At 44.0% G+C, this 14443-nt stretch overlaps 1 protein-coding gene across 2 annotated transcripts in view; it reads right to left on the bottom strand.

The window, feature by feature from the left end:
* The window catches only part of LOC131103077 (retinoic acid-induced protein 1), a 66265-nt gene extending 52647 nt beyond the window's left edge, over positions 1 to 13618 (bottom strand). Inside the window, exon 1 of one of the 2 annotated variants that reach the window (XM_058048985.1) lies at positions 13490 to 13618. The gene's annotated coding sequence lies outside the window, so the exon portion shown is untranslated. The remainder of the gene's footprint in view (positions 1 to 13489) is intronic. The other variant, XM_058048986.1, reaches the window with a different exon arrangement.
* Between the last annotated feature and the right edge of the window lie 825 nt (positions 13619 to 14443).

Genomic DNA, 14443 nt, shown 5'->3' with positions numbered 1-14443 from the left:
ATGATATTTTTTCTTATTATTATTCATTCATTCAATTCCTACCGCTTATCCTCACTAGGGTTGCGGGGGTGCTGGAGCCTATCCCAGCTGTCTTCGGGCGAGATCTTATTATTATGATTTTAAAAAAATATCCTTTTCATGTGACGTCATACTAACAACAGTTATTTTGGATATTTTTTTTTGTTGTTGTTGTTATTATAGACTCACAAATACAAATCCTGAGAAACTAGTATATTCCCTACATTACCCATAAGCACCCTCTTCATCATTAGCGCCTCAGCTGTTAACCTTGACGATGACATCATGCATGCTGAATATATTAACAGGGGTGGGAGAAGGTATGTGTGTGTTGTGTGTGTTGTGTGTGTGTGTGTGACTCAATGCATGAGGATGTGAGCGTCTGAATGAGACAGGAATTCGCCATCATGTGTCATCCTCGATGCCAGCCAGAGGGGCGGTGAGAGGGGAAGAGCGATAAAAAAAGAACAGAGCCGCTAATGAAGTGTAAAAAAAAAAGAGGAGGAGGAGGAGGATGGGGGGGGGGGGTGGAAAAGGGGGAGATAAACAGATGCAGCACGAAGAAGGGGATGAGGGGGGGAATGGAGGCAGGATTTTAGTCAGGGAGGAGAGGCGGTACGGGGTGGATGTTGACAGAGCGGTGGATGATGGAGAGTGGGAGAGAAGAGGAAGTGAGTGCTAAAAAGAGGAGGAGGGAAAAAAGGCATGTGGGAAGAGAAGGATGTTTAGAGGAAGAGATGATGGGAGGAAGAAGCAGAATTCTACTTGTCATCTTATTTCCGACTCATATCTTATTTCGTACTATCCCTAAAGAGTAATGTTGCTTTTAGGCCATTTTTTGGGTTAAAAAAAGATGATGTAAAAGATAAAAAAATGGCGCTAAACGGCCACGAGGGTATGATGTCATCATGATGCAGCAGCTCAGGCTCAGTTTAGCTTAAAAAGAACAACAATATAGGCCATGTATTGAAAATAGAAGAACAAGAAGTCATACATTTTGGCGAAAAATCATGAGAATAAAGTCGTAAATTTTCCAGAATATAGTCATAATATAACCTGTCATAGCGCATATCTCCTCAGGAAGGAAGAAAACTTTCCTATAGCTTGAGGTAAGCTTTTATTTATAACGTGGCACCAAACACAGCAGTTGAGCATTTAGCATTTAGATTAGCATGTCTAGCTAGCCCTTCTCACGTCTGCCTTCCTGGCCCCGCCCCCTAAAGGCCCCATTTTTTTTAGACATAGCTGTCTCAGACAATGCCTGTCACATAAAGTTAGACGTTTTTCTCTGAAATGTACAACTTTATTCTCAAAATTTGTTTTTTATGTGGAATGTAATACTCTGTGAAACATTCACTGACCATAATATATATTATAATATAAAATGCAGTGAATGTTTATGTACCATCCAGATGTCATGTTAAACAATACACAATATCAACAGCCTTGCCCTTTAAATATATATCCGATGCACTTACTATGTTTGTGTGCAAGTGTAATGTGTACTTTGTGTGTCTACACTGTAAGTGTGTGTGTGTGTGTTGGAGATGGTGGGTGTCAAGGCACATAAATAAACATGGCCACACAGAGATAGCCCTGGGTTTGTTGACTGCTCTGATGTTTAAATGTGTGCTATGGCTCCACTCAGCAGCAGCTTGTGACTCACACTCTTATACAAGCTAACATGCTAACGCTAGGTCAACATCGCTGTTTAATACGGAGGAAGAAAATGCTTAGGTCGCTGTGAATTGTTGCCAAGCGTGGTAAATTCCACTAGATGCTGCAGAAAAGTAGCTCGAGGTGTGCAGGTCAAAAGTACAGAAAAGAAACATGGCCGACACTGTCACAAGTTTGTCTAAAACCTAAAGCCTTCTCTACATGTCTTTTCTCTATAATCTAGCTATTATCCAGGTGTGCAACATCTCATAGAGATCTCATTACAGATCTCTCGGGCCTTACAAAACCTCGCCTCCCGTATCCCTCCATCCATCTTCACCTCCATCTCGCTTGTCTCGTTCATCTCCCTCATTCTTAGCCCGTCTGTTTAGTATGCATTGCGGTGTCGCCCATGGCTGCAGGTGATGCCGTAGATGCATATGTACGAGGTAGTCGTCATGGATTAGCGAGCGTAGGATGGCGGAGTGTGTGCGCGTGCATCTAAATCCAAGATTGTGTTAAGGAGTCGGCAGATCTGAGCTGCACGTGTGCACACAGGAACAAACACTGCTGCAAATGTAAACAGTAAGCACATGTGCAAACACAGCAAGAAGCATCGTGTTGCATTGAAAATGTCCTTTTGCTGCCTTTCCTCTTGTCTCTTCTTGTCCAACTACTTCATTAAAGACATACTGTACTGTGGTAGGCACATCCAGGTAAATCCAAGCTACTATTGTAAATGCTGTAGTTATATATCAATTAGACCAGGGGTGTCCAAACGGTTTCAATCGAAGGCCACACATTGAAAAATGAAAGAGTCACTTTGGTATTTTGTAATATGCTAAGAAGTTACTGTATATACTATACTGTATATATTTTAAGAAAAAAAATGCACTTTGACTTTGTGGTACAGGTGAACAAGCAAATTATTACCATGAACTAGTATTTCCCCAAACAATTCAACATTCTTCTTAAATAATCTTAATTTGTTACCACTTTAAAAAGGGGAAATATTTCCACTTTTTTGACCTATAAATGTAGTTAAAATGTTCTATTTGTCGTGTTAAACGATGCCAAAGTTTCAGATAAAAACGTTTCGGCATTTGGAAGTGAGCCCAGAAAAAAGTTTTGGATGGGTCAAAACACAAGGTTTCAGAAGGCGTGATAAAACTGTTCCTTTGTGATGTCACAGAAGGGTGGCCTTCCTTATATAGGCGTGTCTGTAAGCCAGATCAGCTCTCTGCTTCTGTGTTTACATTGCTAGTTATGGATCGCAAAATGTGTTTTTTTGGGAAAGACATATTTGTTTACAATTCCTAAAGGCGCCACCATGAGGCAGAAGTGGTTGGAGTTCCTGATCCCCTACTAGCAAAAGAAATGCATTTTAATCTGTCAACGGAATTTCACATAAAACTGTTCCTTTGTGATGTCACAGAGGGGCGGCCTTCCTTATATGGATGTGGCTGTAAGCCAGATCAGCTCACTGCTTCTGTGTTTACATTGCTAGTTATGGATTGCAAAATGTGTTTCTTTGAGAATGATACATTTGTTTACAATTCCTAAGGGCGCCACCATCAGGCAGAAGTGGTTGGAATTCCTGATTCCCTACTAGCAAAAGAAATGCATTTTAATCTGTCAACGGAATTTCACATAAAACTGTTCCTTTGTGATGTCACAGAGGGGCGGCCTTCCTTATATGGGCGTGTCTGTAAGCCAGATCAGCTCTCTGCTTCTGTGTTTACATTGCTAGTTATGGATCGCAAAATGTGTTTTTTTGGGAAAGACATATTTGTTTACAATTCCTAAGGGCGCCACCATCAGGCAGAAGTGGTTGGAGTTGCTGATTCCCTACTAGCAAAAGAAATGCATTTTAATCTGTCAACGGAATTTCACACTGGATTGTTTTGTGAACATGGGCCACTATGCAGCTGGACTAGCCGACAAATTTGCTGATGCCTTTCCAATGTTACTCGGTCATGTGGAAGAGTCAGAAAAGCAAGTAGTAAGTAGCAATTTATCAGTGATGGATAGAGGGCGTTCATTGTACAGTAAAGTGGATGACGTCAGAGCAGGTAAGTGATATGATCTCTGAGTGAAGCTTTTACTTAGTTAAAAAAAACACCAGGGCCCACTCACAATAGGCCATTTCACACACTTTTCTGTTTAGAAATAAAGGCCTCCTCTCAAATAGATGCCTGAAATGAACTCCTTGTATTCCCTGCAGTTGAGTAAACCGGCAACTGTCAGAGGTGCTCATTAATGTTTTGCCCATCAATGCTAACAACAGAGATAACCGATGATATCCAAATTCAATGTGAAGTTCCCTCAGGTGACCATGTGATGCGAGCGTGTGTTCTCATCCTGGCTTGCAAGGGAGCTTGGTCATCAGAATGAGTGAGGTCATTAGCATCCCCCCCACTACCCCCCGCCCCCCAAGACACCCCCTCCTGTTTTCCAGGCATGAGAACAGTAGCAATTAGCCGCGTCTCTGACTATACCGTCTGCATGAGCGCACTCCTTCGGCGCTCCAGATCCCGAGCCAACATGGCGTCTCTGCATGTGACGTCTTTGCCACCGTTTGTTTGGATTTTTCCTTTTCGCACTGTGAAGGCTTTGGTTATTCAGCAGCGCTCGGCAAATGGTGTGGGGGGCTCACGTTGAGCCATGTTTGTTTGTAGTCAAATTTGATTTGCTTTGACATTAAAAACAGCAATTCCCATGCAGAAAATGGCAGTGATCCACCACCTCCACCAGATGGTGCTGTGGTGAAAAAATCCTTTTCCTATAACTATTTTAAATGTAATACTTTGGAGCATTTTGGGCGTTTTTTGTCCGTCTGTCGTATTTCCTTGTTCTTTCTGTGCAGTGCGAGACAGCGTCTGACAAGCAACAAAAAGGTTTTGAATTACATTTGTGGCGCCCTCTATGGGTTGTGGTCAAAATGCTTCCCATGCAACATTCTTGCACACATGTAATACAGATATCCTGAAAGTTTTACACTCACAGGACAAATTGTCAATGACTTAGCAACAAATTGTTGCCCGCCCATGCTCTTGAAGTGACATTTTGATCGACGGTGGCCGTGTATTTCAACCAACCTTGCTCAAATTCCACACACATGTGCTTGTCAGTTGCCTAATGGTGTGTTGGTTGAGTTGTGGGAGAAATTTCAGGTCATTCGCACTTTTGGGGTCAAACTTTAGGATTTAACAACACCACTATGGGGTGTATTTGTCAGGCAACAAATAGCATCGGCACAACAGCGCTACGTGTTTTGACACATTTTCATCCTTTTGAGTGCAGTGGTTCATTAGAGGGGTTAGCTTATGTCAGTGGTTGTCAATGATTCGTCATGGCCCCCAAGGCTACAGAAATGTTTACACACTCCCTTGGTACAAAATATTATTGACAAACTGATACTATTAAGCATACAAGCACATTCAGGAGTCAAATTGTTTAGTACAATAAATGTGTACATGTTGGCAGGTGGCCTGCACGGCGAACCAGCAGGCCACACAGCTAGGAGACCCGAGTTTAGTTCAACCCTCGGCCATCTCTGTGTGGAGTTTGCATGTTCTCCCCGTGGGTTTTCTTCGGTTTCCTCCCACATTCCAAAAACATGCTAGGCTAATTGGCGACTCCAAATTGTCCATAGGTATGAATGTGAGTGTGAATGGTTGTTTGTCTATATGTGCCCTGTGATTGGCTAGCGACCAGTCCAGGGTGTATCCTGCCTCTTGCCCAAAGACAGCTGGGATAGGCTCCAGCACACCCTTGTGAAGATAAGCGGTAGAAAATACTAACACTAACACTGAAAGTATTCCACGGCGGCCCACTATATGACAAGCAAATTGTATGATTTCTGGTATGTAGTCCACTTTTTAAATAAAATAGGTCTATTAAGATGCAAAACTGTGCCTTTTGACCTTGTCTGGCATCCACATACCAGAACTCAAATGTTACCAACCCACCCTCTGCACCAGCACACCGCCCTATTGTTTGGGCCCGTCAGTTAGCCAGCGTGCCCACGGGTACCACACGTTGGCATCTGGCCTGCGCCCACTTTGAGATCACACAAGGGAGAGCGGCATCCATTCACTTCACTGCCTGCCGCCGTTGCTATGGAAGCTAATTCACAGGCGGAGAGCTTACTTTGCGTCCTTTGCACGGAGGCAGTCAAGCAAAACACGTTTATACGCGGGCATACACACACACACACACATATATGTGCACGCAACCTAGCAACAGCAGCGCTGAATATGGGATGCTGCTAATGTGCGCGGCAGGGAGTCAAGAGGAAACACAGCGTTTGCGACGGCCTACAAAATTACCTTCATTACCAACCAAAGTTCAATCTTCAACCTGACCCGCCTGAATGATTCACGCTCATCATGCAAGCAATTAACACCAGTGGACTAATTTTTGGACGCCAAGGTAACTATTTGGACCTTTTCCAGAAGCTAAAATGTAAGCGTCAAGGGCACACAGAAAAGTATGCCGTCATAGGTCGTCAATGCACTTCACCTGTTTTTCCTGTATGGGATGTTACAGCGCATGTACCCTACATTCTTTCCTTTGTGGTTCTCCTGCCTGACATTTTTTTCTGATCTGCTAATGTTCCCTCAGTGTTACATAACTTCAGCAGCTGTCTGAAGACACAGGCGATGGAGGGTAGGATGGCAGAACACTTTTTTTTTTTTTAAGTGCTGATGTTGCTGCATAGAATGACTGAGAATAGAAAAGTGGAGTGAAGATGCTCATTTAAAAAGAAGAAAATAAGCAAAGCAGGCTTTTCTACACGTCTTAAAATAATGTGGTTTAGAAAATTCATTCATTCATTTTCTACCGCTTATACTCACGAGGGTCGCAAGGGGTGCTGGAGCCTATCCCAGTTGTCTTCGGGCGAGAGGCGGGGTACACCCTGGACTGGTCGCCAGCCAATCACAGAGCACATATAGACAAACAACCATTCACACTCACATTCATACCTATGGACAATTTGGAGTCGCTAATTAACCTAGCATGTTTTTGGAATGTGGGAGGAAACCGGAATACCCGAAGAAAACCCACGCATGCACGGGGAGAACATGCAAACTCCACACAGAGATGGCCGAGGTTGGAATTGAACTTGGGTCTCATAGCTGTGAGGTCTGCGCACTAACCATACGACCGCCGTGCAGCCCGTATTTTAGAAAATGAATGCAAAATTTATTTTTAAAATGTAACAGAAATGTAATAGAAATATGTGTCAGAGCGGGGGTGGGGGGGGGGGGACTTACAAAAATAGGGGTAAAGGATTCTGCTTTTATCTTTGGTGCTGGAGCCTATCCCAGCTGTCTTTGGGCGAGAGGCGGGGTACACCCTGGACTGGTCGCCAGCCAATCACAGGGCACATATAGACAAACAACCATTCACACTCACATTCATACCTATGGACAATTTGGAGTCGCTAATTAGCCTAGCATGTTTTTGGAATGTGGGAGGAAACCAGAGTGCACGGAAAAAAACCCTGCGGAGAACATGCAAACTCCACACAGAAATGGCTGAGGGTGGAATTGGTCTCTTGCGCGCTAACCACTTGGCCGACGGGCAGCCCTCTCACGGAATTATTTGCGCCAATTTTGAGAGAAAAGACAATGAAACGGTTTCTCCAGCTACATGACTGTCCATTACAAAAAAAGAAGGCTTCGCTACACATCTTAAAATAAAGCCTGCCACTGTCAGTCGGTTAGCTACAGTCATGGGAGCTGTATCATTTTGTTTGTTGTCAGGCTAACTTAGCATGATGTTGCTGTTAAAATGTGACTGAAATATTTGCTATGGGGCGGCACGGCGGTCTCGTGGTTAGCGCACAGACCTCACAGCTAGGAGACCAGGGTTCAATTCCACCCTCGGCCATCTCTGTGTGGAGTTTGCATGTTCTCCCTGTGCATGCGTGGGTTTTCTCCGGGTACTCCGGTTTCCTCCCACATTCCAAAAACATGCTAGGTTAATTGGCGACTCCAAATTGTCCATAGGTATGAATGTGAGTGTGAATGGTTGTTTGTCTATATGTGCCCTGTGATTGGCTGGCGACCAGTCCAGGGTGTACCCCGCCTCTCAGCTGGGATAGGCTCCAGCACCCCGCGACCCTTGTGAGGAAAAGCGGTAGAAAATGAATGAATGAATGTTTGCTATGCTAGTTTTGCTAACATTTGTTTCCTCCTGTCCCCCAGCTGTTGTATGTGATATATGGCATGTATTATGTGCGACAACTGCAGTGTTAAAGTAGATAAAGTACACACACAGCTTATTAGCATTAAAGCTACAGACACACATAGAACGGTCTAAATTCCAGCGTTCCAAAGTAATCGTCAATCAGCTAACTTAACATTCGCATCAACAACAATTTCCTCCATCTGCAACCAACTTCCCCGACTGTCCTGCGTTAAAAGTACTGCATCATTTACTGCACTATGTTTGGCAGGGCCTCCGGTTATGTTTTAAAAATTAATCGTAAGTCGTTATGGTCTGACAAAGACGCCATAGTTCAAAACACTCTCTCTTTGCTAGACATGAAGTCTGTTCACTGTTTTTCCTCATTAAGGTAGATTTCTCAGCATTGTCTTGTTCATTAATCCCTAATGAGGCACATTTGATCAAAAACTCTTCATTAAGCAGAGAGATGGCCGTAAACACCCCAGGATGCCTGTTGTCTGTCTATTAGCGACGCCATTACACAAGCTTGTACAATTCCCGACATGCTTTGCAAAAGAAGGATGTGGACTTGACTTTGCCCCCCCCCCGTCCCCGTCCCCCTGCCTCCTTCGTCAAATGAGGCCTACCTGGAAAGGCAACGCCATCCCAGCAGAGACCTTAATTTTGCCTTGGCCACTTTGCAGCATCCTCCCATCCAGCACTAAGCACCCACTTCCAATCAAACAAGCAGCACGCTGGAAGCAGCATACAGATGAGCCTCTCCTCCTCCCTTCCTCACTTTCTGTCAACGCTTCCCTCCATCCTACACATCCATCTCCTCCCCTCCTCATTTCCTCCCCCGCCAGGCGTCTCTGATGCGCCTCACTCTGATGAAGGGCTGATACAGCCGCCCCATAGACGAACACATAACAAGCGGCGCGGCCTTGCTAGTCCAATTAAAGACGCACACCTAGAAGTCCTGCATCAAGGGAATGACAAGTCACTGGAAAGTCAGTCAGCGGGCTAATATTTCACCATACAGACAAAATTATTGGGACACACCTCTTAATCAATGAATGGGTTCTCAAGGTTTCCTGCATAAACCTATGCTTCCAACAGTTCCAAAGACCAAGTGATGTCCTTAAAGAGCAGCTCGGATGAGTTTGAGAGCCCCAATCTCAACCCTTTCCGGGATACGGTGTCAAAATTAGCACACCCCATGAGATAATGACGTTTGTGGATATATCGATATCAATATGATCAATGATTTATGAAAACGCGCTTGATGAGTAAGTACAGCTGACGTTTTGCTTCATGGAACCATTCATTCATTTTCTACCGCTTATCCGTTGCGAGGGGTACTGGAGCCTATCCCAGCTGTCTTCAGGCGAGAGGCGGGGTACACGGGGTACAATGTGGGAGGAAACCCACGCATGCACGGGAAGAACATGCAAACTGCACACAGAGATGGATGAGGGCGGGATTGAACTCGGGGCTTCTAGCTGTGGGGCCTGCGCGCTAACCACTCGTCTGCCGTGTAGCCGTTTTTCAACCAGTCTTGCTGAAATTTTATACACATGCACCTGTCAGTCCAACTCCATGTTTAAGGGGTTTAATAACAGTGCCACCATGTGGTGAATTTGTCAGAAAAATAATAGCACTGGCTGTGCTTTTATTTTTATTTTTATTTTTATTTTTATTTTTATTTTTATTTTTATTTTTATTTTTATTTTTATTTTTATTTTTATTTTTATTTTTATTTTTATTTTTATTTTTATTTTTATTTTTATTTTTATTTTTACAGTCGTGATGCATGTTTTGTGATATTTTCACCCTCCTGTGTCCAGTGATTGAGCAATAAATAGTTATCTTACACAAACAAATACATACATGACACATGATGTTGAACCAAGCTATTTTTTGGAAGACTTGTAGCTCCACTCTAAATGCTCAGATGTGTTCCAAACTTGATAAGTTCAAGGCGCTGAAAAGGGTACCCCAAAATCATGGCCATTTTTAGCGAAAACACGCACATTTGGTGAGGTTTCAGGTATGTTAAAGTCTCGAAAATTTAATCCATAAGTATTTTCACATCTTTTGCAATGAACGTGAAGAGAGAATGTGATATCGGGTCACTCTTAGGTCATGTGACCTTTGACCTCACAAATCTTCCACATAAACAGACACATTTTTGCACCATATACAAAATAAAATGATCCCGTCATTCAGTTTGAATGGCATGCACCGTCCACATTCATTAGAGACTATGTTGGGACTACGTGTAATACCGCGGTTCCACTCATTCAGCTTGTGTCCACGATTCTTCCTTTTAATGAGAGACCAACATTCTCCCGGCGTCCTTCTCTGCCTGCTCGCCTAATAACCCCAAACCGTAAATAACCACAATCCTCAGGGGCAATTAGGTGGGCACTTGGGGGCTCATCGCGTGGTCCTTTTAAACGCACGCTGATGCAGTCATGCACAAATGGGGATGGCGGTAGGCACTTAATTGAGAGATTTGGGGCTAATCGCAAAGCGTGGAGACAAAAGATGGATGACGGGGAGGTGATTTGGCATCTTGGTAATTATTTAGCTCATCTCCTTTTCTTGTCAGAAAGGTGAGGGAAGTTAACCTAAGGGAGGCACAGCCAGCAAATACCAATTTCAGGTGCCCTTTACCGATCATTACACGGACATTGAGGGAAAAACCTGCCTAATGAGTATTCCCTTATAGGGGCCTACTTTTTGGTTGTTATGACGTAAGAGGTCCCCGTGACCACGCAGACAATTGCATACCACTGATGAAAAAATGGCCAAAGGCACACAAATACAATAGGAATAGCGCCTGCATTTATATTATGGAAATTCCTTGATAGATGGATTGTGTATGGTCCCCCCACACCACATGAAGTAAATCCCATCGGCAAATCCCTCCCTCCGGGTGGTTTCATTTGTAATAATCTAAGAGGGCTGGGGCAACTCAATATTCTTCACTTTTAGTTTCCTTAAATGCGGTAAAACTAATCCAATGAAGGTGAAGAAATTATGAGCAGTAGCCTACAGTAGTTTTCCTGCGTTTTGGGGTGGCTGATGGCAGGAATGTACCATAAATTGTGTACAAGTAAGCGCTTAAAAAAACCCAAAAACTTTAACCCTGCAGCAGTGTGGCTAATACAGTATGTGGCTAAATTATAATGTCCAGACATTTCCTTTACTTTAGGACAACTACTATTCTGGAGCTTTCCAATGACGATCTGACAGTGCACTCACAATGAGCTTGTCAATGCATTGGAGATTGCAGGAAGCCATTATTTATAAGAGTTATAACAACATAATAGTCTGACTCAGGGTGTCATCTTACAAAGAATATTTTACTAACACTCAATTAAAACAATTCCCGGAATGCTTCGCAAAAGAAGGATGTGAATTTGACACTAATTTCATCACACAGCAACTTAACACCCCAAGGTATAACTTAAAAATATACAAATATGTTTCAGTATAAGTATAGCAACATAATAGTCTGACTCCCGGTGTCATCTTACAAAGAACATCTTACTAACACTAGTAAAACAATTCCCGGCATGCTTTGCAAAAGCAGGATGTGATTTTTTCATCACACAGCAACTTAACACCCCAAAGGTATAACTAAGAAATATACAAGTTCCAGCGTGAGTTTAAATAAAAAAACAACATTTAAAAGTTTTTTTCCCATTAGACATTGCATGTGAGCCACACACATTGGGGCACTGCAATGATGTCAGCCTCCCTCTGGCCTTTTCTGGTGGACAGATTGCAGCAAATCAATCTATCATTCTATCATATCATCTGTACCGCTTGTCTGACAATGAAATGGTTTTCTCAAATGAAATGCATTATGAGAAAACTTTAAAATGCCCCCCCCCCACAATTGAAACTCATATTGGTACATATTTGTATATTTCTGGTGAATAAATAGAAAAACCCGCCTCACTTCATAGATACCATAAGGAATATCTTCTACATTCATATTATGGGGAGCTCCTGATTTATGGCTCCCACACCACAAATGGGTTCCCATCACGTACTAATATGAATACCAATATGTATATGTACACACTGATAGCACCAGAATTGGGACAACATTCGTAATATGGGGATTCCCTATTTTATGGACACAAGACCTCCCCATGGCATGACTGAGCAAAAACCCTTGTCTCCATAGAGTGGTGAATACCAACATACACACACACACACACACACACACACACACACACACACTTACAAAACACTTGCTAATGGGACAATGTTCAAAACTTTACAGCAGTGGAGTCACAAGTGTGGCCTGAGGGCCATTTGTGTCCCTCTGCCAGTTTTTAAATGGCCTGCATCATATTAGAGACATAAAATAAATTTAATTAAAAAACAGTAAAAATGGGAGAAAAAGAGAGAAACATGTGGACCGCAGTGGAAGAATTTTGGACATCCCTGCTTTACAAGATACTGTAAACCATCAGAATAGCTAATATGGGGATTCCCTGATTTATGGCCCTCACACTGCAGGAGGTCCCTATGACGTGTAAACGGACTTTGTCTCCATAGAGTCATGAGAACAAGTCCTCACACACACACACACACATACGCACAAACGCACTTAAACCTACTTTCTTTGGCCTTGCAACTTCCATAATAATCAGCTTCCTTTCATTGTGTTGCATCATGCACTTTGAGTTAGAGGGAGGAAACGCTAAAGTTGGTGTGTGTGTGTGTGTGTGTGTGTGCAACACAGTTGTTGAGTCAGCACATTTAACTATCTAACATCGCAGCTTCTCCAGCAGAAATGTAATTTATATTGTAAAGATAAGTGTCAAAGCAATTTATTATTGCTTAAAAGATGCCCATATATATCCTGTATCTCCCATTCATATATTCTACTCCCCTCAGCGTCTCCATCATGCTCCCATTCTTAGCCTTTTCACATCGTCACTATACCTTTAAAGGCGCACACGCATACTGACACCTTTCTGCAGCCGCTGTCATTACCGCTTAAACACAAACACACTATATGGACGCACATAGGCGTGCACGCTGCTGCTTGGTCCATTTCTATCACACACACACACACACACACTCCTCCCTCTTTGGCTGTCCTCAGGGGTGAGCGAGCATCAGTTTAAGTCAGCGGTGACACTGCAGTCTTCCTTGTATGGCGCCACACAAACATACTCCATGATGCCGATGCCATGCAAAGATACTGCATATAAAAGGGTTGACCACACTGGAAAAGATCAGCAATTCCATGCGATACCAAGTGAGTGTATGTGTGTGTGTGTATGTGTGTGTGTATGTGTGTGTGTGTGCACCCTTATGCAATAGGTAGAGTAAACAGTGTGCTATGACCCATCTCTGCTCTGATAGGGTTCTATTTTAGCACCCATCCTGAGGGTCAGACAAGCCAAAAAGTTGCAAGTCCTGCATGTGACAAGCATCGATATAACATACTGTGTGTGTCTATGTAAGGTGGTCAACGTGTATGAGAAGACCCTTGGAAGTCCTCTCATACTTCCACCTGTGTGGTCCAGTGGAGTGGAGGTAAACAAGACAAGACAAATGGAAGAAGAAGAAGAAGAAGAAGAAGAAGAAGAAGAAGCATGTTTACCTGTGCTAATGGTGAGCCGTGCCCCTGCTTGTGTCCTTCCCTCCCAGTCCTCCTGTGGTAGGTGGTGAGGCTGTGATGAGCTGAGCTGAGCCGAGCGTCAAGCGGCGGAGGCTCTATCGCGTCAACCCTGCGAATGCTGGAAATGGCACCAGTGTTCCCTGACAGCAGCAGCCTGCCTCTCTCTCTCTCTCTCTCTCTCTCTCTCCCTCTCTCTCTCTCTCTCTACACTTCTCTCTCTCCTGCTCTCTAGCTCGCCCCCCACCTCTGCATGTCTCCTGCCATGTTGAGTGCATGCAGGACGAGGGGTGGGGTGGGGGGTGCGTGATGGGGACTCAGGGGGATAAGAAAGCAATTAGAAGACAGCTCCGCTTCCTTCCAGTCGGGAATGTATAATGGAATTAGCTTTGGGGGGCAGAGGGAGGGTGGGGGGTGTTGATGGGTGGGTAGAGTTTGGGGGTAATGGGGTGGGGGGGGGTGTAGGTGTTGTCGAGGAGGAGGTGGCAGATGGTTTTGGGGGGGTGCGTCACTGTGCTTCTTCCTGCAGCTTGTATACAAGCTTGGCAGCATTTCGGACGATCTCCTTGCATTAATGTGTGTGTGTGGGGGGGCAAGAAAAGGGGTGCTGGTGATTGGGGTTGGGTGTACGATTGTACACACACATACAGAGCGAGAGACGATGGGAGGGAGGAACTCCTGCATGACCCCCTGCAAATGGGGATGGCAGTAAGGTGGGGTGCCCACCATGGACACAATCAACATTTTTATTTACCTTTGGTTTGGGTGCCACTGGGTCCCTCTAGCATAGGGGTGTCATTTTCATTGATGGCCACATGGGCAACATATTTTGGGGTGGCATGCTTCATGCTGCAAAGCTTGCCGGACTTTCAGTCAGTCTCCTTGCACTAATGTATGTGGGGGGCTGGGCGTCCCACTTGGGTGAGAGGGGTGTTATTA

This window comes from Doryrhamphus excisus, chromosome 15, assembly GCF_030265055.1.
Source record: "Doryrhamphus excisus isolate RoL2022-K1 chromosome 15, RoL_Dexc_1.0, whole genome shotgun sequence".
Lineage (NCBI taxonomy): Eukaryota > Metazoa > Chordata > Actinopteri > Syngnathiformes > Syngnathidae > Doryrhamphus > Doryrhamphus excisus.
Note: the sequence above shows the minus strand (reverse complement) of the source record. Positions and strands in the feature narration are given on the sequence as shown.